This window comes from Neofelis nebulosa, chromosome 15 (genome assembly GCF_028018385.1).
Source record: "Neofelis nebulosa isolate mNeoNeb1 chromosome 15, mNeoNeb1.pri, whole genome shotgun sequence".
Lineage (NCBI taxonomy): Eukaryota > Metazoa > Chordata > Mammalia > Carnivora > Felidae > Neofelis > Neofelis nebulosa.
Window position 1 is genome coordinate 8,395,678 of NC_080796.1, and position 27,027 is coordinate 8,422,704.

Sequence of the window (27,027 nt, forward strand, 5' to 3'; positions counted from 1 at the left end):
ACAGCTCCGAGCCTGGAGCCTGCTTCGGATTCTGTGTCTCCCTCTCTCTGACCCTCCCCCTGTATATGCTCTGTCTCTCCCTGTCTCAAAAATAAATAAAAACGTTAAAAAAATAAAAAATAAATAAAAAAAAATAAAAAGAATGCTAAACGACCAGCCCCTCTGGATGATGGAAAATTCCAACATGGGACCAACTAGGTGAACACATTTTCAGACTGATTTTTTGGGGGGGATACAACTGAGCCCCTAACAAGTATTTTCATGATCTCTTGTGCTTTGAAAGCATGAAAGATCTCATGGAACTGCAGATATTCAGTCACTCGTGAACAGACACACATATAGCAATTTTTTAAATAATATGGATCTATACTATATTTAAAGTTGACTTTTTAAATATTAAATAGGGAAAAATAGGATACAAAACACCTATTTTAGGAAAAAAGAAAGACCAATACAAAGAGAATATCTTACAGTCAACTCTATGCTTGGCACCTTTACAGACATCATCCCTTATTTCCTGACAATCACCCTGTAATGTACTGTTGCTCTCACTTCACAGATTTGGGAGCAAATCTCAGGTTAAGTAATTCAGGGAACCAGTCCAAGGCAAGGCTAATCTTCACACCAGACCTTATATATTCTACCTCAAAGCCCATGCTATTTCCAAGATGTCACCCCAATACATTCCTTTCTCCCGTGGTATTAGAACTGATATTATGAAATAAAATCAGTAAAAGACATCCAGAACATACTTAAAACATGTATATTAAAAATGAAATAATACTGCTTTCAAAGCACAAGAGATCATGAAAATACTTGTTAGGGGCTGAGTTGTATCCCCCCAAAAAGTCCATCTGTTGGAGTTCTAACCCCCAGCACCTCAGAATGTGACTGTATGTGGAGACGGGTCTCTAGAGAGGTAATTAAGGTAAAAAGAGACCATACTGGTGGCCCTAATCCTTCTGAGAAAAGATGAGGACAAAAAGGGAAGAGAGTGCGAACACGGCAAGAAGGGGGCCGACCGCAGGCAGAGGAGACAAGCATCAGAAAAAAACAAACCTGCCAATACCTTGTCTTAGATTTCCGACCCCCAGAATTGTGAGAAAACACACTTCTGTTTCAGCCACCATCTGTGGCATTTTGTTACAGCGGCGGCAGCAGGCTGATACAGTGCTCTTACTCTACAAATACTGAACGCTGTAAAAACCTACAAATGACGTCCCCCGGTTTTAAAGAAAACATGCTCCTTCTAGATACAGTATTCTAAAGCACCAAAAGAAAATATTTTACAAATACTTTTTTTTAAGTTTATTTATTTATTTCTGAGACAGAGAGAGAGAGACCGCAAGTGGGGAAGGGCAGAGAGAGAGGGGGAGAGAGAGAATCACAAGCAGGCTCCACACTGTCAGGGCAGAGCCTGATGCGGGGCTCGAACTCATAAGCCATGAGATCATGACCTCAGCCGAAGTCAGACGCTTGACTGACTGAGCCACCCTGGTACCCCTACAAATACTTTTAAAGAAATATTACATCATTTTAGAAATATACATAAATTTAACTTCCTAGAATCACCATGTTAGTTAAAAAGCACTGCTGGTCCATTCAGAATAAGCATGAATAACCTTACAATCCTAGAACTAGACCCTCTGACACATACCCAACAGAATAACTAAGCACCTGTCAAGGCCCGCAGGCCAGAAGCCCCGTCCCCTGAAGGGAAAAGCCACCTGCCCGGCCAGCTGCCGCCTCCTGGAGATCAGGTGCATTCATGCGGCCCCACAGCACAAACACTCCTCCCAGCTCATGGCAAAAGAAAAACACAATAAAACAAAGCCCCACACTTAACACTGACTGACTGCCAAGCGCCCTTGAACATTTGAGAAATCTTCTAACTTGAAAGGTAAGAAACAAAATAGAGGGAAAGGAGAAATTTTTTATAAAACAAGACAATGCAGGGAAGAGGAAAGATTGCAAATTATACACAATTAATATTTTCAAAGGGAAAATAAAGATATTCATTGGAGAAATAAGAATGTTATTAGAAGAAATATATATAGGGGCACCTGGGTAGCTCAATCGGTTAAGTGTCCAACTTCAGTTCAGGTCACAATCTCATGGTTCATAGTTTGAGCCCCGCGTCGGGCTCTGTGCTGACAGCTCAGAGCCTGGAGCCTGCTTCGGATTCTTTGCCTCCCTCTCTCTCTGCCCCTCCCCTGCTCACGCTCTGTCCCTCTCTCTCTCTCAAAAATAAACATTAAAAAAATTTTTTTTTAAGATAAATGAGGAAGAAAAGAGAAAATAATAAAAACTGGTCCAGGGCACCGGGGTCGCTCAGTTGGTTAAGCATCTGACTTCAGCTCAGGTCATGATCTCACAGTTTGTGAATTCAAGCCTCACATCCGGCTCTGCACAGACAGCTCAGAGCCAGGAGCCCGCTTCAGATTCTGTGTCTCCCTCATTCTCTGCCCCTCCCCCACTTGCGCTCTGTGTCTTTCTCAAAAATAAATAAACATTAAAAAAATTAAAAAAAAAAAAAAAACTGGTCCAAGAGGCCCCAAAACCCCATAACAAGACATCTTCCTTTTCAGACAGTCCAGTACCAAAGGAATAATAAATTGCTTTAGCATCGAAGGGCACATGTTTCTAGATTTAGAGCATCCATCAAGGGGCGCCTGGGTGACTCAGTGGGTTGAGGATCTGACTTTAGCTCAGGTCATGATCTCATGTTTCGTGAGTTCAAGCCCCACATCAGGGTGGCTGCTATCAGCATGGAACCTGCTTTGGATCCTCTGTCCCTCCCCCACTTGCACACTTTCTCTCTTAAAAATAATAAAATACTTAAAAAAATAAAAATAAAAATAAATGAAGCATCCATCAAAAGCCAAGCACAATGAACTGTTCTTTTAGATTCACACTAAGACACGTAAAGTTTCAGAGCACCAGGAATAAAGGCAAGTCCTAAAGACTTCCAGAAAGACAAAACTGGTTTCTTCCAAAGGACTGAGAAACAGAAGGACATCAAATTTTTCAGAGCAACATTGGAAACTTGAAGACACTGGAGTGATGCCTTCAAAATTCTGAGGAAAAATAATTTCCAACCTTGACTTCTAGCCAAAGCCAAATTACCAATCAAGATTTTAAAAAAGATATTATTCTCTCTTTTTTTTAGTTTATTTTTTAAATTTATTTTTGAGAGAGAGAGCAGGGAAGGGGCAGAGAGAGAATCTCAAGCAGGCTCCACACTGTCAGCACAGTCCCCAATGTGGTGCTCAATCTCACAAACCATGAGATCATGACCTAAATGGATACCAAGAATCAGAAGTTTAACTGACTGAGCTCCCCCCCGCCACCCAGGGCCCCTCTAGTATTCTTAAATATTGTAGGTCTAAAAGAACTTGCTTCCCATGCCTCATTTCTTAGGAAGCTACAAGTGGTAACCAAGACAAAAAACAGGCAAAGAGAATCCCCAGGTCGGTGAAAATTGTACTACAAGAAGTTGGCCACAAAAACAACTGGTCCAAACTGGAACAGAAGGTTAAAGGTATCCAAGAAGAAAATAAGCCTGGTCTGTGCAAAAAGGCAAGTTAACCATCAGTGGGAGAGTTTGAGGCTGAGTAAGTAGTGAGTGCATGGAAAATCAAGCACACGAACACTAAGATTCACTAAATCTAGATAAAACAGTCTTTTGCAAGGTAAATGTGATCATGGTACACAACCAAGCCGAGCTGTAAATGGTGTTTATGTAATCATTAGAATGCAAATCCTGGTTAACCAAAATTTGTTACATAACTATCTACAAGATGAAAAGAAAAACACACATACATCATGGGGAGACAGTGCTAAAAAACTAAACCCCTATCTTCCGTAACTGGAAGTCAAGAGACAAATTCTAAAACTGGAGCAGGTTAAATGTTGGAAATACCAAGAAACCGTAGAAGCAAGGAAAAAGTGGCGGTGGTTCCTGTGGAGACCTGGATTCTAGAGGAAAAAAGAATAGGGCTAAGAAGCCCTTTTTTTTTTTTCAATTCTAGGTCCCGTATTACTATTTGACTTCACGAACTACATGCTACTTTAATAAAAATTACATTTTAGAATCCAGCTTTAAATTTTAAAAATCACGCTTTAGAACAATATTTAATTACACAGGAAAGTATTCACAGTACATTACCAAGGAGGAATCACAATATAGAACATTATGTTCAATTAAAAAAACCAATCCTACATAAGAAAAAAAATAAAAATACACACTGAAAGTGTTTTTTTCTGGAATAGTGGCATTATTTTCACTTTCTTACATAAGTTTTCTGTGTTGTTCAAATTTTCTATAATTTACGTGCATTACTTTCTAATTCAATCTACCCAAGAAAGTAAAAGGTTAGTAGAGCCCCACGACCGGTGAATTAAATTAATACTGATTCCTGCCCCACTAAGTCACTTAGGCCCCGCCATGCAGTTAAAACTAAACTTGTGATTTTGATAAATACTATAAAAACCCTGGGGGGCACTCTTATAATCTAGCAAGAAAACAAAACAATGCCCGGTCCTCACGTGTTCTCATTTTTTTCCAAGGGTGCTTCCATTTCATCAGTCTTAAACTTCACACCAAGATTACGAGACTCAGAGAGCTGACTTCCAGCTAGACGACACGGTCGCTTTCTAAGCTTAAAATGTAACCGAAGAGATGGAACGAGGAAACCACTTAAACCTTCCCTTATGTCCAAAACAGAGCTAAAATTCAAAGAGATAAAAAGGCAACCAACAAAATAGAGGAAATATTTATAAGACGACCGCTACGAATGCTGGCTTTGGCCCACACACGCATGCTCGGGCAAGAACAAATCCTCAAATGTTCCTGACATTATAATATCCCAACCTTAATGCAAACGCTCATCGAAAGTAGAATGGACAAACAAAGCAGCCTTTCACAGAGTAAAACGAACGATATGCATGAGTGACACAAATCTGACGTTAGAGCGAAAGAAACCAGACCCAGAACATTGCGATTCTAGTTACAGACGTGCCCAAACAGGCAAAACCAACCTAGGTGGTTACATGTCAGACACTGGTTACCCTGTGGGGACAGACTGTGACTATGAGAGGGCAGGAGGGGAGCAGGGTTCTCTTTAATCGGTGCGAATTACGCCGGTCTGCTGAGTCAGTGAAAACTGAGCTAACTCTCGGGACGTGTACTTTTCTGTGTACGTTATACATCAATGCAAACTTCAAATCAAAAAATGGTAAGATTCAGATGACCAGCAAGCACATGAAAAGATATTCGACATCGTTAATTATTAGGGACAGATGAATCAAAAACCATGAAGTCCCACTTCATACTCACTAGGATGGCCACAATAAAACCCAAAAACCCATACACAGTCCCTAAAATCAAGCGTCGGTAGAGGATGTGGAGAAACTGGAACTCTCACCCATTGCTGATGAGAATGTAAAACAGTAGGGCCCCTGGAGAAACCGGTCTGACACACTGCCAGTAATTTGAACGTGGATTTAGCGCATGACCCAGCAATTCCACTCCCAGGTGTATGTCCAAAGAAACTGAAAGAGGCACTCCAACAAACACTTGTATGTATGTGCCCACAGCAGCTCTACTGACAACAGCCGAAGGCAGAAACAACCCAAATTGCTACCTACAATAAACGAACAATCGAGATGCAGCCTATCCACATACCCAGCAAAGGAGTAAAAGGAATCAAAGTGTGAAAACCACCGAAGTAGACACCTGCTGGAACACGGGTGACCCCCGAGACCTCAGCTAGACAGGAGAGGCTGGACACAAAAAGCCACATGTTTTATGATTCCATTTACATAAGATGCCCCGAATAGGCAAATCTGCAGAGTCAAAATGCAGACTGGTGGTTGTCAGGGACTGAGGGGACGGCTGGGCAGGGGACGGGGGCAGGAAGAAACAGGAAGTGACTGCTTCATGGGTACAGGGCATCTACTTGCGGTGATGAAATCTGGAACCAAATCATGCTGACGGTCACACATTATAAATGTACTTAATGTCACCCACATGTACACTGTGAAATGGTTACCGTGGTGTGAATTTTACGTTACATATTTTACCACCATAAAAAAAAATGTTTTCGAAAAAAGGGAACATTTAAATGCAGGCCAGGATACAGTAAGCACCCTCCATACATTGGTAATTGGAACATAAACTAAAAACAATCCATTTTGCAAAGTATTTTGGCGATTAATAAGTAATTCATCTTTGTCCCAGTTCATGTCTCCTCCTGAGAGGCCTAAGAAACGAAAAAGCTTTAGATCCAAAAGGGCCCGATGTAACATTTATAATAGCAAAACAAGCACACACACACACACACACACACACACACCACCAAAAACAACTAAAGGACAAGCCATCAGGGAATAGGTAAGTAAATCAACAATATAGTTAGAAATTACGGCATAACTAAAAATGTTTACTAATGGCATCTATCATAAAATGGGGGAATGTTTATGTTACGAAGCAAATGTGATTGAAAGCAAGGAATACAAATTCTATAAACAAGAACACCTCAAAGAATGTTTACTATGGGTTTGCTGCAGTGACTGTTTTCTTTCTGCCTTCTGTCCCTTGAACAAAGCAAGCTTTCTCACCTCAGGGCCCTTGGAACAGCTCTGTTGACTCTGAGTACCCTTCTTCCTCACCTCACATGACTGTCTCCTCATCTTTCAGGTCACCTCAAACTTCACCCCTTCCCTACCTACTCGGATCACATCAGGCCCCAGCGCATCCCCTGCCCCGCCCCTTTCCCACCCCACGTTTTATCTTCTTTGCACCCATCTGAGAATAACTGACTTACTGGTACATGTTTCTCCCCCATCCCCTACTAGGACGTACACCCCCTGGGGACAGAGGCTTTTACCTTGTCTAGACACATATCCCCACCAGATAACCGTACCTGCCAGCAAAAATGAGTATTTGTGAAGCTAATCAACGAATACCAGTTGACTGATTAACATGTTGCGTCTACTTTCCCACAGTTTGTCAATTTTCTATAATAAACACATATAATTTTTGTTTTTAATCCTGTTTTTAAATATAAAACTATTTCAATGGGTAAATAATTACTTACCAAACCAAAGAAAATATAGAACTTTGTTGGATTCTCCCTAAGGACAAGCCAAAGATCTGGTTTTCAATCTTAACAACAAAAATAACTAGTTATAAATCCTTCCTAATAGAGGATAATGCTCTAGTACACTTCACAGTCTATCTTTTCCGTTTTCAGAAGCTCAGAGACGTGTCCCAAATTTCTAGTTCCACCACCCATGCCCTTCCCCGAACACACACATCATTTGAGTGGTATTTTGAACGAGTCGCATGTGAGGCATGAAAATTATTTCAGAACTCACTGGAAACAGTATGCAAAAATATGAAATAATGTTGAGAAATAAATAAATTTCATTTTACTCTTATAAATGAGTTTCAAAAAAAAAAAAAAAAAACAGCCTAACTACATTTACTCTTCTGATCTGTAACTGAAATGCAGTTTCACAAGAATATAACTATATTTAGTATCTATAATTATATTTATGTTGCATCCATATATAAAACCTTGAAAAAAATTTCCTTTTCTGAAGAGTTGGTTGAGATATCCGAGAATCAAATATGCTGGGACACCTGGGTGGCCCAGTGGGTTAAGCAACCAACTCTCGATTTCAGCTCAGGTCATGACCTCCCAGTTGTGAGATCTAGCCCCGCTTAAGAATCTCTCTCTTTGGGGCGCCTGGGTGGCGCAGTCGGTTAAGCGTCCGACTTCAGCCAGGTCACGATCTCGCGGTCCGTGAGTTCGAGCCCCGCGTCGGGCTCTGGGCTGATGGCTCAGAGCCTGGAGTCTGTTTCCGATTCTGTGTCTCCCTCTCTCTCTGCCCCTCCCCCGTTCATGCTCTGTCTCTCTCTGTCCCAAAAATAAATAAAAAACGTTGAAAAAAAAATTTAAAAAAAAAAAAAAAAAAAAAAAAGAATCTCTCTCTTGGGGCACCTGTGTGGCTCAGTTGGTTGAGCGTCCAACTTCGGCTCAGGTCGTGATCTTGCGGTGTATGAGTTTGAGCGCCGCGTCGGGCTCTGTGCTGACAGCTCGGAGCCCGGAGCCTGCTTCGGATTCCGTGTCTCCCTCGCTCTCCGCCCCTCCCCCACTCATGCTCTGTCTCGCTCTGTCAAAAATAAACATTTAAAAAAAAAATCTCTCTCTCTCCCTCTGCCCCTCTCCCCCATTCGCGCGCGCGCACACACACGCTCTAAAATTAAAAAAAAAAAAAAAAAGCGCTACCATTTTGTAGAGGACAATGCCAGATTCCAATAAAATACAAGCATTCAAAATTTACTGTTATTATGTTTCCACTAGTGATTGGAAAACTACCCATCCACTAAATCAAGGTTTGAAGATGTCCAGCTTAAGGGCTGAAAATCTACTGAGCTCGGGCCAAGAACGCAACCCTGAACATCAAGACAAAACATAACAAAACAGCCATTTCCACTTATCGTTCTGTAGTTACCAGTCTACTAACAAACGTGCCAGCAATTTTAAATGCAGATTTAAGTTCCAGTCACAATGATACAACCAAACTACATACACAAACGTACCTCCAAAATCTTGTACCTCACCCTTCCAGGCTCAGATACACCAAAGACCTTCTAGGTGACGTCCCTAGGTAGCACACGCAGACTTCCTAGCTTATGACTGACAGCTTGAAGCCCAAGCCTAAATAGACACTGGGGTTATTCAGACCCTGGCTTAGGATGCAGACGCGTTATCTGGTATATAAAAGAAGAGCATACACCCACATGAAAGGTACTCACTGCAGGTTCTCATTTCTGTAGTATTAAAGAAGTGTTCCCTCGTGATCAAAAGAATCTCAAGACAGCGGTCCTAAGTCACAGGGTGGCAATCAAGTTAGTCTGTTCTGTAAAGTCTTGACACAACTGGAACCATCAGAACCGGTAAGATATCTGCCCCCCGATGCAACCCAAACCCACCAGGCAAGCTCAGGATTCGTGCGGTCAAGTAAATTCTATGCCAATGCTTCTGAAAGCTATTAGAATTGAAAATTCCAACACAAAATATGAATAAATCTCGCTCACACTGCCATCCAAACAATAGGAAGGCACTTGTGTCTCTGCCGTTGCCAAAATAACACGCAGCTAATTTTTCGTGTTCTCCCACCACCAGCTCACGATGAAACGCTGAGCAACAAAGAAGACAGAAGCAACATTTTTAATTTGCTCAATACTAGCTGTCAACTCCTCTTCCAAGGAAGCTCCCCTAAAGAGAAAGGTTATCAGTTAGAAGCATTACCAGCCAGCAGAACTAAGTGAACGTAACCGAGTGAGCGGGCATACACTCGTCCTTGAGGCAAAGGAGCACGACCCGACCCGAGGAACCAGAATGCAGACTGCAGCTACAACCAATGTGCACCTAACCCCCAAACGGACTGTTCAGCAGCTGCTGCCCCTGCAAAGCTGCCTCCAGCCTCCTCCAAACATCCCCCTGCAGGAAAATGACAACGTCCTAACATTCAACTTTCCACTAACTGGGGAAAAGAAAGGGCTAACCAAGGGCCAATATCCCTAAAAACTACCACCACCAGCAGCTCTTTGTATGAAGGGCTTACTTACCCATGTCCCTTGAAAAGAATGGCCATCCGGATACAACACTGGGCACGGGGATTGCTTTTAATCAACCGGGTGCGGGTCTGGGATTCCCCTCTCCTTCTCTCTTTCCTTCCCAGAGAGTAGCGCACGGAACTAAGTGGCAATAATCGCCTCTGTGCCTACTGTCACTCCTGCTTCATCACTCGCTAGTGAGGAGGTCACGGACCCTACAAAGTGCTCAGGGCTCCCCCCATCCATCCATTCATTCAGTCCACCACTCTTCCCGACAGCCTGCTAGATGTCAAGCACTATGCTGCCTTGTTTTCCTCTGAGTCACTGATGAATCTTCAGGGATTTCAGAAGCAAAACTCAACTGGGGATTTTCATAATCTGCTTACGACGCTGGAACGAACGAGACTGCTGTCTCTGTGCCTTGGGCTTTCTAACTACCTTTATACGGACGACTACCAGGAAGCCCTTCAAGCAAAACAAGACAACCCACAGGATGCTGCCACAATAGGAAGGCAAAAGGCTAAGAAGCCCCAGCACCCCTACGATGGGTACCCTGAACTGCAGAGACGGCCAACCCACATCGATTCATCTCCCAAAACAGCATCTGCCAACTTTTGAGGCCAGTGACGAACACGCCGTGCAGACTTCAACCCAGCACTGCAGACGCACAGCTGCGTGGAACGGCATCTGCCACTGCCACGTGCCACGCATTCCAACACGGTCTACTCTTCCAGTTGTGATAAACACGGTTAAAAACTCGGTTTGAGGACCACCACCCGAAAACACTCCCTAGCCTTATTGCGGGGACAGAGGAAGGGAGAACTACTGGAGAGAAACCCGTCAGGACCCGGAGACGAAGGGGAGTCCCCGCTCCCCAGGCAGGTGAGGGAGCAGCACCAAGGGGAAGGGGGCCTCCCGGCCCGGGCATCCCAGTGTGAACTCGGAATGAAACGGGTGGTCCGGAGAAAGATTTCTAAGACATCGGGTCAACGTGTCTAGCAAACAGAATGCAGACACCGAAAACGTCTGGGACGATTAAACGCACTGGGTCGAACCACATCAAACCGCCGCTTTCTGACTGGTCTCTTTAGGAACAGCTTCCATTTCTAACCGCTCCGTAGGTCACCTGGGCCACTTCTGATGAGAACCCTGGGGAGGGCCAGCAGCTGCCGTGGGCAAGGGCCACACAGCGGCCCGCCTGCGGGTGTCACGGCGCCGGGGGGTGTCTGCGCTGCGGGCGGGGCCTCTCCTGGGGTCTCCATGGGGTCCCCCTTGGGGTGTCCGAGGGGGTCCCCACGGGGTCTGGGCGCCCAGCCACCGCAGGGTGTGGGCCACGGGCCGTTTCACGACGGCCCCTGCGGCACCGCTCAGCTCGGTCGGCCCGGGGCGGGTGCTCGGGCGGGAGTCGCTCGCCGGCGGCACGAGGGACTGGACGAGCAGGAACCGACGTGGCGGCTGGGGGCTGCTGGCCTCCAGAAGTCGGCACCGCCCAGCGGCAGACAGGCCGGCCCTTTTCCAGCCGCGTTCAGGCGACAGGTCTTTGTTCCGGACACGGTCCTCGGTCTTCCGACCGCGCACGCCCTGCAAGGTGCATCCTGACCCCGACTCACCGCGCCAGGGCCGGGCCTCCTCGGCCCTCCAGGGTGGGGTGCGCCTCAGCCCCGAGAAGGATGCTCCTCGGCCCCGGGAATGGACGTCCTCCTCATTGGCGGCTGGGGGCATGCTCCTCGGCGCCGAGAAAGGAGCCGCTCCGCAGTGCCGGTCGCGGGGGGGGGGGGGGGGGGGGGGGGGAGGGATACGCCTCAGCCCTGAGAACGTCAGGCTCGGAGCCGCCCTCCGGGCCAGGGCTGCCGCCCTCCCGGCATGCAGTGCGGCCGGCGGCACCCACACTTCCGGCCGGCGGCCTCCGCCCTCCAGACGCAGCACGTGCCGGGGCGGGGCCTAGCCGTGCCACACACGCGGGAACGCGGCGGGACAGGCCCCGCGCTCCTCACGCGCCGCTGACGTCGAGGCCACGGTGCACCGCGCCCCCCGACCGCGTCCCCGCCCCGCGCCAGTCCCCCAGCCACCGGAGAAGTCCCAGGCCCCGATTAGGGGGCACGCTACTTTCCGGCGCCGCGAGGCCCGCCCGGTCCGCTCGTGTTTCCGCCCACGGGACCCGGGCTGGGGCCCAACCCGCCCCGCGCAGTCCTCAGAAAGTGGGTGCGGGCCCTGCCGGTGGACATGGCCCTCGCCAGTCTGGGGAAATGCACTTGTGTGCGGAGTCTCGTGCTGGGAAACAAGACACCCGCCCGGGATTCGGTCTTCGCCAGAAAATCCCTGCCCCGGTTCAACTTGGCCCGAATTTTCCGACGCGTGACAGGGAGAGCGGGCCGCGTCACACCAAATTCCAGAACACCTGTGCCACCCTTCACGGCCCGCGGTGTTGCCTCGCCGCCGCCGAAGCCACTGCCGTAGGGACGCTTCCGCACACGAGCCCCCTCACCCCCGGTCCACCTGTAACCTGCTCGTGTGCCAGCAGCCCTCCCGACCTACTGCCGTCCCACGCACGCAGTGTGGCCTCGAGAACGGCCGGCCACGGGGGAACCCCGCTACTGTGCGTGCTCACAGGTGGAATGGAAACGAGCCAACCGCCCCGGAACAGAGCCGGGCGCTGCCAACGGGCCGGGGCGGCGGATCCGGGGACGGGTCCCAGACGTCCCGCTGGGAGCCAACTCCAGGGCGTCTCCCCCACAGCACGGTGACCACAGCTCACCGTATACCGTGCACTGCAACGCTGGTCAGACACTGCATCTCAAAAATGTTCTCACCACAAAGAAAAAGGTAATTCTGTGAGGACACGGAGGGGTTACCCAACCTTATTGTGGTCATCGCTTCCCAACATACACGGATCCCAACATCACGGATTCACACTGCACACTTTAAACGTACCTACGTTATATGTGAACAAAACCTCAAAGCTGGGGAAAGAGGTGGAAATGTAAGGTAATAAATAAACCTCTTTTTTTGTTTAAAAAAATTTTTTAATGTTTATCTGGGGGGAGAGGGGGCAGAGAGAGAGAGGGAGACACAGAATCCGAAGCAGGCTCCAGGCTCTGAGCTGTCAGCCCAGAGCCTGACGTGGGTGGGGCTGGAACCCACGAACTTCAATTTAAGATCATGACCTGAGCTGAAGTCGGACACTTAACGGACTGAGCCACCCAGGTGCCCCCCTTTTTTTTGAGAGAGAGAGAGAGAGCACGCGCACCCACCCGTGCAAGCAGAAGAAGACCAGAGGGAGAGGGAGAGAGAATCCGAAGCAGGCTCGAGTGAGGAGCCCAACTCAGTGCTCAAGCCCACAAACAGTGAGATCATCACTTGAGCCAAAATCAAGAGTTGGGTGCCCAAATGACTGAGCCACCCAGGCACTCATCTTAAAGCCTACCTCTTTTTGTTTTTTAATGTTTATTTATTTTGAGAGAAGGACAGTGACAGAGAGAATCTCAAGCAGGCTCCAAGCTGGACAGCACAGGTGGATGCAGGGCTCAAACCTGCGAACAGCGACATCATGATCTGAGCCAAAATCAAGAGTCCAAAGCTCAACAGACTGAGCCACCCAGGCGCCCCCCCAACCCTACCTCTTAATCAACCACTGAGGTTATTTTACACGTACGTCGCGAGGACCGTCATTCACCCACCACACCCCTCAATGGTTTTTATCAAGTTAAATATTTTGAATTCAAACTTCTAGGGGCCACATGAGCCTCTAACAACTGAACACATCCCACCCAGGCACGCTCTTTGGCCCACGGCTTCAGCTTCGCCTAAGCTCTCCACGGCGTGCCTGTTCTCCCTTGCAAAGCTCTACTCCCACAGCTGGGGTGACAGGAGCATTGGCTATGGAAGGGAGGGACCATCAGGACCCACTTACGCTCACACACACTCTCTCCTGGGAGCCTTCTCCTCAAATCACGGACTTCAAAAGCAGCTAAAAATCTGTTTCTACCCCCAACATGAAACATTCTGTGTACTCTCACGTTAGATGTGCAGAGAGGGTGTTTTTAACATGTCAACTTTTTTTTTTTTTAATTTTTTTTTTTAACGTTTTTATTTATTTTTGAGACAGAGAGAGACAGAGCATGAACAGGGGAGGGTCAGTGAGAGGGAGACACAGAATCTGAAACAGGCTCCAGGCTCTGAGCAGTCAGCACAGAGCCCGACGTGGGGCTCGAACTCATGGACCGCGAGATCATGACCTGAGCCGAAGTCGGCCGCTTAACCGACTGAGCCACCCAGGTGCCCCAACGTGTCAACTCTTTAAGTCTTAGTAAGACCATGCAACGATATGGCAAAGTGTTCAGGATGCTGTGTTAAATGAAAGATACCAAAGGTTATGCAACTACAGTGTCCGGGTTTATAGGTAACTTCCTTCGCTTTCCTGTAGTCCACATTTTTGTAGACAGTACTTTTAATTTTAAATTGGAGGTGACGGATAGGTTCACTAGCTTGACTGCTGTGGTGATGGTTTCATGGGTACGTGCATGTCAAAACTTATCAGACCGCACGCTGAATATGTGACGCTGATTGTATACGAAGAGTACATCAATGAAGCTGTTAAAACGTCTCCGTGGTATGCAGTGTTTGAGAAACCACGGCAGAATGACATAAACATGTAACTACAGAACAGGCTGCAAGGTGGGGGATCAGACAGGAATCTCCTCCATAAAGTCACTCAGAGAGTGAATTTCAAAAGGAAGAAATGACAATCAGGAGAAAAAAAGAAACACACTTCTAAAGAGAACCCCTCACTCACACCCAGAGTGCAGAAGCCTTCTTTACTTGAAGCAAAAAAGAATTCACAAGTTAAGGGGTTAGGAGAAGAACTTTAGTATGGCAGAAACGATTCTGAATTAGACTAAAACCCAGAAGAAAGGCAGCAAAGAACTTTGAAGACACTAGAGTTCTTCCCGTGGATTTGAGAAGCCTCAGAAAAAATAGGTTCAGAGAAACGGACAAGATAAAACAAAGAGATGCGGGGTTTTTTTGTTTGCTTAGGGATGTATGCTCTTTGTGCCTCGCTTTTATAGGTTACCCTGTTTTTTGTATTTTATCTATAATTTAGTAAATTAGTCCTTTCCATTTGTTTCCTAAAATATTTCCCCAATCTTTTTACTTTGATAAATATTAGTAAAATACTTCCCCAAGGGCTCTCAGATTAGACGGTAACCCTTTTGGGTTGGTTAGCTATTCTAAAAAAACACCTGTATTGGGGCGCCTGGGTGGCGCAGTCGGTTAAGCGTCCGACTTCAGCCAGGTCACGATCTCGCGGTCCGTGAGTTCGAGCCCCGCGTCAGGCTCTGGGCTAATGGCTCGGAGTCTGGAGCCTGTTTCCGATTCTGTGTCTCCCTCTCTCTCTGCCCCTCCCCCGTTCATGCTCTGTCTCTCTCTGTCCCAAAAATAAATAAAAAACATTGAAAAAAAAAAAAATTAAAAAAAAAACACCTGTATTACCTTAGAGACTGAGAAAAGAAGAAAGTAAGTTGCTAACAAGTCTTTTTATCAGCAAATCCATAATTTCACCTATAAATGAGGTGAAAAAAATCACCTAAAGCTAATCCAAAGTAAAATGACTCTCTCGTTAACAAGTCTCTTGGAAAATATAGAGATTTTAAATGTTAAAAGCTTCATAAGGTAGTGGAGGGGAAGGGATCTGTCCCAGAAAACAAAGGGCGTTCTGTTTCCCACATCTGGACTCTAACCACAAGGAGGTGAAGAAGCCCAGATGAAGGTCCCCTGAAGGGGACACAGCCCGGGTCCTGGTACTAGTGACACCTGTCGCAGGGTCGATTCTCCCCAGCTCACACCCTTACACAGTGTGGACATCACTGTTATCCCTGTATCCCCAAAAAGTGGGAAAGCTAAGGAGAAAGTGCGCCTGACCTGGTGGGACGCGAGGTGGCCTCTCCCCTCGTCTGACACTGGACGGTGGCAGGCTGTGGTCAACGATGTGCACGTGGAACACCCAGGACCCCCACTCTCCTACCTAACCCACCCCTGAAAGCAGAGTGGACAAGAGCCTAGCAACAGTCCTAACGGAAAAATGCGTCTTCATTCCAACAGTCAAAAGACATGAAATCCCTAGTTAGGAGATGAATATTGTAGTTTCAAACACTAAGGTACAAGCAACCACTTAAAAGCAATACATGATACTAAATAATTGTACATCATTTCTAAATAATTCTCACCTCCAATTCTAGTTTTTCTGACTTACCCAACACAACATTTGGTAGACGGAAGTGATTTTCTTTTTAATAGCTCAGAATCTTATAAGAAATGACCTGCTGTCTTACCAAGTTTCTTTGACATTTTCTAGAATCCAGTTGAGCCTCACCTCCTCTTATTACCATAAAGGAAGGGTTGCCGCAAGCCTCCTTCCTCAACAAGCTCTATAATCCTGTAAATTCAACAGATTCCTAAAGTATTAATCAACTTTTTCCATCACAGGTCTTCACCTTTGAGACACATTTCCCATCTTTTTTATATGTAACTGAATTTTGCTACCTTCCCCTCAGCTGGGGATCATCTTGGGTGTGTGCTTCCAGTGCTCCTCCTCGGACTCGGGAGAGTGTCCGTGCCCGCCACCCACTGGGGCTCCTCCCGGTGCCCCACCCGCACTGGAGAACAGGGACAGTGACCCAAGTGGGGCCGTCGCCACTCTTAATCCAAGATGTTTCCACCTGAAGGCTACAGAAAACATTCCCTGACTTCCATCTACGAAAGCCGGATGAGCGGGGATGTGCAGAAACCACGTGAAGCCACGCAGAGGGACACGGGGGGTACTCTGGGCCTCCAGACCACAGCTCTGCCCGCCTCCCCGGGCCCCATGGCCGCTCGGGTCCTGGACGCCGCGCACTTCTGGAGTGGACGTGAACTTCCTTCACCTCCTCTCCCGCACGGACACAGCCAGCTGAAGTGCAAACGGGGTGCGGCCCCGCCGCCTCGGGAACACCGGGTGACTTCCAGACTGGTCTCGGCTGTGTCATTAACCTCTCGTGTCTTCTGCTGGGCCCTCATGCCAATAAGGGCCCCAGTAGGCTCTACGAAGGCCCAGGCAGTGACAAAACTGAACCGCCAAGCGTGCCGACGGTTCAAGTTGCCGCGCGTCTGCTGAAGGACCGGTGCCATGTGCAAGCAAGGAGCAGTGTCTGCCGGCTGGGGCCACGATGCGGGGGGACGCTCACGCGAGGGACAGCCCAGTAGGAACCCCGCACTCAGCCATGGGGGGCAGGGGGGTACAGGTAACACTGCTCTCACTGGAAGAAAATAACGGCATCGAAAGCTTACAACACGAGGGCAGAAGATATTTGTGTTAATATTACAAGCATTATATTGACATTTTTTTGGAATTTAGCCCTTTACGTTATTTTCTCAGTTAAAACTTTAAGAAAACACTGTCATTGTGATACCTATTCATCAGCAAGTATAACTTCATAGGAACATACCACACACGTTGATCTGGACACGAGATTTAAGGTGCTGAGTAGATACTCAGCTGTCAGCTTATCATCTAGAGCTCACAAGAGAGAGCGGGCCAGAAATTGAAGGGTGGGAGTCAGCAGCATGCAGGGGTGAAGCCCAGGGGCTATGAACACTGGGGAGGACCGAAGTCTGAGGGGGACAAGAGACGAGAGCGCAGGGGAGGACCAAGAGATGAAGCCAACGGTGGGGGGGTGGGGGGGGTGGGAGCCAGAGCCGCAAGTCCCCACGTCACAGAGGCTTCAGGCCAGGACGGCCCACCGCACTGGGGGCTGGGACAAGGCCAGGGGTGACCAGGAATCCCTTCCCTCCTCCTCCTCCCTTCGGAAAAGACATTCTACCAGCACATAACTGCTCGGAATCCTAGAACGACCATTTCGAGAAAAGCCAGCGTGCCTCCAGAGTTAACGATCTGCCAGCTAAAGAAGCATCAGTGACTTGGGCTCCATCAGAGGAGGTGCCCCTGGACAGGTGGCTCCCGAATGGGACTCCGGAGGCCCCAGCTGAGCATGCAGAGCCCACTGGCTGGGGGAAGGACAGGGCCAGCTCCCAAGGGAAGGGCGCTGGAAACACACCACTTTGTCCCACACCATCCAACTTACCAAATCAATTCAGGGTGTTGGAAGCAGAACAAGACAGTGGCTTCCTGCATCCACGGCTCGGCATTAATGAAAGCCCACCTGGGCGGCCAATGCATCACCACGGAACTTAAAGGAAGCCGAAGGAGAGGCTGGTGGGCAGGCCCCCCTTCTCCCAAACCCGATCCCCGCATCATTAGCCTCTAGGTGTGATTCAGGATAAAGCCCAGCGCAGCCGTGAGTCAATTCTTCTAGATTGAAAGGTCAACATCAAAACATTGTCCGCTGCTACAGTGAAGTGGACACTCTGTACCTTCCCAGGCTGGCAGGAAGACTGCTACAACGCTTCTGGAAAGCATTTGACATTACGATTCAGGAGCTTTTAGAACTGTTTCTATTTATTTGGAGATCTAATACTATTTCTGGAAATCTATCTTAAGGAATTAGTCTGCAATAAGGAGGAAAAAACCCTTTGGGTTCCTGAAAGCATCATTCATTATACAAAATCACCTTCAACCATGTAAGTAGCCATTTACAAGGAAATAGGTAAATTACAGTGAAATATGCAACTAATAGAGTTTTTTTTAAAGCATAGAAAATACAAAACATCAAGTGAACAAAAATGCATAAAGTATAATCAAACATGTATGTAAATGTACAAAAATAAAAGGAGGACATTTTGGGGGTCCCTGGGTGGCCCAGTCAGTTAAACGTCTGACTTCGGTACAGGTCATGATCTCACGGTCCGTGAGCTCGAGCCTCGAGTCCGGCTCTTTGCTGACAGCTCGAAGTCTAGAGCCTGCTTGGGATCCTGTGTCTCCCTCTCTCTCTGCCCCTTCCCAGCTCACGGTCTCCTTCTCTCTCAAAAATAAACATTTCAAAAAAAAAAAAAAAAAGGATTTTTTTTTTTTTTTTTTAAGATGGTGCAACTGTGAAGAGAAATGGAAGCAAACAGTAGGCTAACTCTGGTTGATCAGGATGGGAGCATACCAATTGGGGAGGATAGGGGGCAAGGGGGTCTCAGGCAGAAAATTTGCTGGAATATTCGGTGGGCTGAGGGAGGCAGTCAGAGGGAAAAAGAAGTTCTTTAGCTAAAGAATGGGAACAGAGACACCGTGTCCGGCAGAAAAGAAGTGGAACCTCACATCAGCTGAAAGTTGGGGTGACACCTGGCTTCACTCTGGCCCCACTGCCCGTTATTAGACTGCCAGTCCCCAAATCACCTCCGGCTTATCTGCGAAAAAGAAAAGCATGGATTCAGAAGATACTAAGTAGGTACTCCAGTGCCGACTGGCTTAAGACTCCAGACAGCATCACATCAGAATTCTCTAGTAACCACGTACCTCCCGGTTATGTTCATTCTACACTGTTGGAAAATAACCTGCATTCTCTGTACATGCTCCCAGAAGGAACAGCACGGAAGATGGGCCAGAAACAAACTGGGAAAGGGAACTTGATCTTCTTTATGTGATTAGCTGTAACATTTATAATTTCATGTACAATTAACCATAATATGAAATAATACAAACTACATCCTTTAAAAATACTTAGGAAAAAACACCTAAAACTTATGACATTTATGATTGATGGCCAAACTAAACTCATTAAGTGTCCAAAATACCACTAAGGTACATTAAATTTACTTGAAAAAGCTACAGAGGTAATTTTATGAAGACCACTTAACCAGGAAAGAAACTGATGCCAGGAGAGGGTGCCGTCCAGTGGCAGCTGGGCCGCTGGCTGTGGAAGCCGGGGCCCGAACCCCCGCTGCCAGCAGCACTGTGTTTGTTCTCTGCACCTCTGTCCCCATTTGGAACACAGCGAGAGGACTCATCCTTTAGGGATGCCATGAAGATTAGACAAGTCGGTTTATCGAAAACACTTGGAAGCCGGCCTGGCCTAGGTCACAGAGTAGACACACGAAGCTGTCCCTCAGTCCTGGAGGAGGACGGAGCCAGTGGCTGGAACAGCGCTGTGAATGCACGTGAGGCCCCCAAACTGCATGCTGAGGACAGTTAGGACAGTACGTTTTACCATGTGTATACTGTGCCTCAATTTTTTAGAAAAAGGCTTTGCTATTAGAATTTTAATTTCTCCTGGAAAAAAAACACACTATCAGATTCTACATGAGACTCTATACAAGTCTAGGATTCCTATAAAAATAATCTTTATCAATCAAGGGATTCTGATGTCAACTTCTGGGTCATACTTCTAAAATATAAATTTCAAAATAATGTATTGTGCTCCGGCAAAGCTCTAATGTCTGAATTATTTCACTTGAATTTTCCAGCAAAAATGTATTCATTTTTGAGTAAATGATAACAAAACCAAAATACAAATACAACACAAAACAAAACCAGAAACCCTTTCTTTGAACACAAGCATTTTGGTGTAGCTTCTACACAGGGGCAGAAAGACCTCACAGGCCTTAAAGGGAGCTCATTATAAAAAGCAACAAAAACCATCTTTAAACGTGTGTTTTAAAATAAAACCTTGCAAAATAGCCCCAAAGCACATCTCTCCGATTACGAAATGAGCACGCGGTGCAAAGGGACGGAGAATACCAATTTACTACACCCTATACTGACTGACAATGCTTGTTGCATAGCAACGAGATCCTGCGGTCTGAAAGCAGACAGAACCCCTTTTCTTGACTCGCCGAGCCACACTTAACCCCATCGAGGCTGAGAAAGGATGCAAAGACCGTTTTACAGACACCACTACCAACACCCGCGGTCTGAGGATGCAAATTCTAGAACTAGAGAATCCCAAACCCAAATCCCAGCCCCTGTGCACCGTGAAAGACACTGATGTCTCCTCGCCCTCAGGGCTTCCCTGCTAGAAACAACTGCTACTCATGGTGGACGCCTTTCTTCTAAAAGCATCACCTGCAAGAGTTGGTTTTTTTAAAACTCCAAGGTAATAACATACCCACGCACCTTTTGTTGCATAATTTAAAAGAAGTAATTTGATCCTTTCAGTTTAGTTTCTAAAAATCTTAATTTATAAGCAAGGGCTACAATTTTTCTCCTACCTAAAATTTATTGGAACTATTTTTATGTTATTACCTATATGAGTAGTAACATCTCATAAAACTTTTTTTTTTTTTTTTTTTTTTTTAACAGAATTCGGTTTCGTCTAAAGAAAACCAAAAGCTTGCAGCTATTCTGGCCCTGGTCTGAAATCCTTTCATTGTGTTGGGATTTCCCCATTTCTCTTGAGAAATGACTGCCAAGCCCCACCGAAGAAACCCGACTAAATACAGATAAACTCACAACCGTGTTCCCCAACTTTTCGAAGAGAAGGCCCTTTAAACTCATGAAGTGTAGGGGCACCTGGGTGGCTCAGTCGGTTGAGCGACCGACTTCGGCTCAGGTCACAATCTTGCGGTTCGTGCATTCGAGCCCGTGTCGGGCTCTGTGCCGACAGCTCAGAGCCTGGGGCCTGCTTCGGATTCTGTGTCCCCCCCCCCCCCCCCACGCTGTCTCTGCCCCTAACCCACTCACATTCTGTCTCTGTCTCTCTCAAAAATTATAAATAAACATTAAAAAAAATTTAAATTCATGAAGTATATTTTTAATGTATGTTGACAGAGAAAATGTGATTTAAAAGCAGTCTGAATTTCCTATCTTTTAAATTAATCTGTGTAATGTAACAGCACGTACACACACGTGCCATCTACCGCACGTGAACACGGCATCTCAGATGACAAAGCTCGGTGCACACGGACTCCTCAAGACAAGCCTATGGCTGCCCCCGGAGCCCACAGATTGGAAGTCATTCATCTACGAGAAAAGCTGGAATCACTCTGAAGACCTGGGGCAAAGCACATCCAGGTTGGGAACTGAGACAGCGCCGGGTCCAGGAGGATCCAGCGCTCGCCGGCCGGGCACTCCCGGGCCAGGGCCCCGCCGAGGTGAATTCTTCCCCCAAAGGGCAGCTGTGCCCACACAGCACGTCGTTTCACTTTGGCGTTCAAAGACTCACAACGCCCAGCCAAGTGCGCCACACGGCCCATCGCCTCCTTCCTGCGCAAACTCCTAGCTGAAGGCAGACACCGCCCTGGATGCGATCTTAGGGAGGGGAAATTGAATCTGAGAAGCAGCACCGGAAGGTAACAGAATTACAGGCCACACAGAATGCTAGCTAGGGCCAGGGTCTTTGGAATCACGCGGGACTCTGATCTGAACCTCAGCTGTCATCCGCCAACCACACGACTAAGCCTCAGTTTCCTCCACCATAAGCGAGGACACCAACCCCATGGCTCATCCTAATCCATCACATGAAGTGATTCACGGGAAGCACTTAGCAAGTCTCCTGGCCTGTCCCTGAAAGTGCAACAAAGAGTAGCTATGACAACCACAGATCTACTCATTCTACGTAAGCAGAGAACATTAAAAGTTGTCCTATGTAACTGGCTGGCCCATTTGGTTTGTACCCAGTGTAGGCAAAGGTTAGCCTCGGAAACACTGTGATCTCTGGCCAGGGACTCGTGCCCCGTGCCCGACGTGTACTGGGATCAATGAGGACAATTCAGCAAGTCTTTGGGACACAAAAGTTAATCATGAAAATAACTTTAAAAAACAATGAACTGGGGCACCTGGGTGGCTCAGTCGGTTAAGCACCCAACTCTTGATTTCAGCTCAGGTCATGATCTCACGGTTTCGTAGGTTCGAGCCCCATGTCGGGCTCTGCGCTGACAGTGCAGAGCCTACTTGGGATTCTCTCCCTCTCTCTCTCTCTCTCTCTCTCTCTCTGCCCCTCCCCTGTTCATTTTCTCTCTCAAAATAAATAAACTTTAAAAAAAAAAAAAAAACGCTAAGTTTATTTTAAATACTTACACGCAACTAACAATGAGGAATAACAATTTCTTTGAATGGGTTTTATTTTGTCACATTAAAATTCGAAAGCTTGTTTTTTTCATCTTCATATAGTTTCTAACTTACAAATGGGAATGTATGAAAGGACTTTCAGGATAGATTTTCTTTTTTAAAACACTATTTACAAATTGTGCTTGTGTTACCAAGCTAAAGTCTAAATAACCAAATAGATGACTCTTTTGCAATAAAAGTAGGGAACAGCATGAAAATCGCCTTTTTTTCTCACTTAAACACAAAACATTTAATGTTTTAAATGTCAAACTTTTGAGGCGCCTGGGTGGCTCAGTTTGGTAAGCGTCCGACTTCAGCTCAGGTCATGATCTCACAGTCTGCGAGTTCGAGCCACGTGTCGGGCTCCGTGCCGACAGCTCGGAGCCTGGAGCCTGCTTCAGACTCTGTATCTCCCTCTCTCTCTGCCCCTCCCCTGCTCGCACTCTGTCTCCAATCTCTCAAAAATAAACATTAAAAAATTTAATAAACGTCCAACTTTTTTTTTTTTAACTTTTAAAAATTGTACAGTAGCTCCTGACATTACCGGATTTAGAGCGGTGGTTCACAACTGGGTTGACTTTTCTCCCGTTCAAAATCTGACACTGGACACATTTTTGCTTGTCACTACGGGGCGGGGGGTGGGGGTAGGGTGGGGTGAACTACTGGCATCTAGTGGCAGCCACCAAGGGCAAGGCTGGGCATCCTACAATGCCCAGGGCAGCCCTCACGACACAGAATCATCTGACCCCAAACATCAATACAGCCGAGGATGAGGAACCCTGATTTAGAGGTTGGGATCCATCCTGAAGGAAAACTTGCTTTCTTACTAAACTTTCTTTCAATACGACTAGAAATACCCAGGATTTCCAAGCATCATTTGTTGAAAAGATGATCCTTTCCCCATCGACTGGTCTTGGTGCCCTGGTCAAAAGTCCCGTGACCACAAATGTGCAAGTTTAACGTCCAGGGTCTCTATTCGGATCCACTGGTCCATGGGGCCAGTCTGTGCCAGGACCACGCTGTTTTGATTACCGCAGCTCTGTAGTAAGTTCTGAAATCAGTTAAGTGAGAGTCTTCCAACTTTGTTCTTTTTCGAGATGGCTTTTGACTATGCCAGGTCCCATGGGATACCATCTAAATTTCAGGATGGGTTTTTCTATTTCTGCAAAAATATGCCGGGTTTTGACAGAGATTATATTGAATCTGTAGTAGATCACTGTGGGTAGTACTGTCATCTTAACGTTAAGTCTTTAATCCAGGGACAGAGCTCTGTTCAAGTTAATTAGGTCTTTGATTTCTTTCGGCAATATTTTATAATTTTCAGTAGACGAGTCCCTTCCTTGCTTAAATTTACTCCTGGGTATTTTATTATTTTAGATACTACAGTAAATGGAACTGCTTTCTTATTTTCCTTTTTGGATTGTTCACTGCTGGTGTAAGGAAACACAACTTATTTTTGTGTGATCTTACACCCACAACTTTGCTGAACTTGTTCATGAGTTCTAGTGGCCTTACAGGTGTCCTGCCTGTGTTTATATGTAACGTGTGTGTGCACGTCCGCCTCTGTATCTGTCACCTGGGGCCGTGAGCTGATTAAAGGGAGAGATGGATGAGGCCAACGCTGCGGTCCACACCCAAATGGGAAACTCAGACGAGAGGTGACGTCGACATCCTAACCCCCGGTACCCCAGAACGTGACCTTCCTTGAAAACAGGGTCATTACAGATGAATTAGTTGTGATGAGGTCACACTGGGGTAGGCTGGGCCCTTAATCCAATATGACTGGTCTCCTTAAAAGAGGAAACCACCACATGAAAACAGAGACACACGGGGAAAAGACAGCCATATGACCAGAGAAGCAGAAATTGGGAGTGATGCATTTCTAGAAGCCAAGCGATTGCCAAGGATTGCCAGCAAACACCACAAGCTGGACGAGGGAAGGAAGGAAGGAATTCTGCCTCAAGACTGTAACACAAAACCCTGAGTTTCCAGCCTGCCTCACAAAGCTCTGACTTATCAACCCCCAATACAATGAGTCAATTCCAAGCATCCATCAATAAAGGAAAAGAGGGGATCTGGAGATCTTAAGAAAAAACTGCCTACTTCATAAATGTGGCCCACGATCTATACCAAAACCTGACTGCATCAGTTTCTGGGGCGCCTGGGTAGATCAGTTGGGTGAGCATCCAACTCTTGATTATGGTTCAGGTCATAATCCCAGGGTCATGGGTTTGAGCCCCGAGTCGGGTTCCACACTGGGCTTGGAGTCTGCCTGGGATTCTCTCTCTCCCTCTGCTCCTCCCCCTGCTCTTCTACACATGCGTGCTCGCTCTCTCTCTCTCTCTCTCTCTCAAGAAATAAAAATTTTAAATATAAAATAAAATTTTAAAAAACCTTATGAATCAGTTTCTAATTTTAGTGCTTTCCACAGATTCAAAGAGAACCGCATCAATCAGTTAAAGGGAAACAGGCTTGCTGACTGGGTGACAGGAACTTATTCATATAATCAGGTTTCCAGGCAGAAAAAAAATACACTTGATGTGTTGTCCTTACGCTTTCAAGTACATTACATATTAACATTTACATATAAAAGTTTTTTATCCAAATACCCCATCGTGACACCTTTGCTCTGTCACTTATTCATACCTGTACACATACCGTGATCACAGGGATACAAAAACATACTGTTTAACACAAAATTGTTCAAAGTACTGTCTTAATACCTTTGAAAATCACGATTCAGAGAGAGAATTAAAATGGGAAGGTCTAAAACAATCAGTAATCATGAATTTACCTTTTACATGTATTTTTTAGAGTTACTGGAAGTCCCTGATTATACCCGGTGTGTTGCAAAGCGCTTACGGAACTGGCTGGAGCGAGAGAAGCCTCCAGTGCGTCTCCGAGGGGAGTTTATGCCTGGAGTAGCAAACGCTCTGGAAGGTGGACAGATGCTCCGAGCTCACTACAGGAGTGATCGCTGAAGACGCGGACTAGAAGAGGAAACCGCAGCGAGAGACACTGCGTGGGCACAGAGGCAGCTTTCTGGAAGACAGAACAGAAGGAGCAAGACCAAAAGCCCAGTAGTGCCCCTGGGGAACCTCAAGCACACCATTCCAAAATGAACGAGGGGCACTGAGGCGCGGCCGGAGGGTCTGCAGGGCCCCGAGCGCCAGGCGGAGGCGCCCCTTCCGCGGGCCGCGCAGGGGCAGGCCGAGGTTCTCCAGAAGGACGTGAGGAGGGCACCAAGCATCACACACGGCGGGAAGGTGAAGGGGAGGAGGCCTGAGGGTCCGATGGTGGGGAAGGGAGGCTGGTCCCCCGTGGCGCAGGTGATGGTTCTACCATTCAGGGCTCTGCTTCTCAATCTGAAGAATCATATTAACATATCTCAGACATCATTTTAAAATCTAGGTTCTCTAAGAGTTTAACGTTCCTTACTTTTAGAGTGCCTAAAAACAGAAGTCTTTCATGGTAAAAGCTGAAGAAAAAAGGCAAAGAACATTCAGAAGCCTGTGCTTGCTAATACAAAAGCAAAGGCACAACACGAAGAGAGCGATAACTAGAGCACACCAAATCCATAAATCCTCCAAATGCGTTATGTCAGACGGCGAGACAAGGCAGCAGATGCGTAATCTCATCGTGCACACAAAGACCCGGAGGTCTGGGCAGCCAACGGAAGGCCTCACAGCCAGCAAAGGGAAGGGCTCTGAAGCTAAACTTCAACTTGACTTCTCTTCCCAAAATGAAAACACCGTGAAAAACTTCCGTACCCAGAGGAACACAAGAGGATGACAGAGACTTTCCTTAAAGTGGACGATCCGAACAAAATAACAGATGAGTAGGACAAAACACTACAGCAATACAAAACAACGTTGTCAATCTGCCATAAATAAAAAGCACTCTACGTGAGAAAAATTTTAAGTATGATTTGCAGATATTTCGAAAGAAATCAAACACAAATACACGAAATGGTCTCTAGCCTCACGATACCACCCATATACCATTCCTCAAAGCTTTTGAAAAGTGATTCATCGCTACGCCCCCGCCTAAGCTATAAGCACAAGGGAATGGGTCACGTCTACGCTCACCTTTACTGTTTTAAAGTGGTTTTTGAGGATTTATCTTTTTGGGCCATGTCTCTAACTTTGGAATCCCAGAGCAAGAAGGATCACGCAGGAACCATGCCTGCAGGCCATGACCAGGAGCTCAGTCTTGAGTGTCATGGCAGGGGGAAGCCATGGGGCGTGTGATACGGGAGACTGAGCTGACCAACCGTGAGCTACGCAGAGCACCTGTGAGCTTCTGTGGCACAGGTAACAGGAGACCAGACGGGACAACCGCCCGATGCAACAGCAATCCAGAAGCATACATATGTCAAAACGTTAATACAGGACAAAACAGGTTCAGGGGTCTTGATGGGATTCGCTGCCAG

General features: G+C 46.7%; 1 protein-coding gene across 12 annotated transcripts in view; it reads right to left on the reverse strand.

Annotated features, from left to right (window-relative positions):
* ENAH (ENAH actin regulator) overlaps positions 1-27,027 on the reverse strand; it is a 139,760-nt gene that overhangs the window by 98,728 nt on the left and 14,005 nt on the right. Inside the window, exon 1 of one of the 12 annotated variants that reach the window (XM_058701420.1) lies at positions 11,242-11,373. The exons of the other annotated variants lie outside the window; for them this stretch is intronic. The gene's annotated coding sequence lies outside the window, so the exon portion shown is untranslated. Of the gene's footprint in view, positions 1-11,241; positions 11,374-27,027 lie in introns of those variants that run through there. 12 annotated transcript variants of the gene reach the window in all.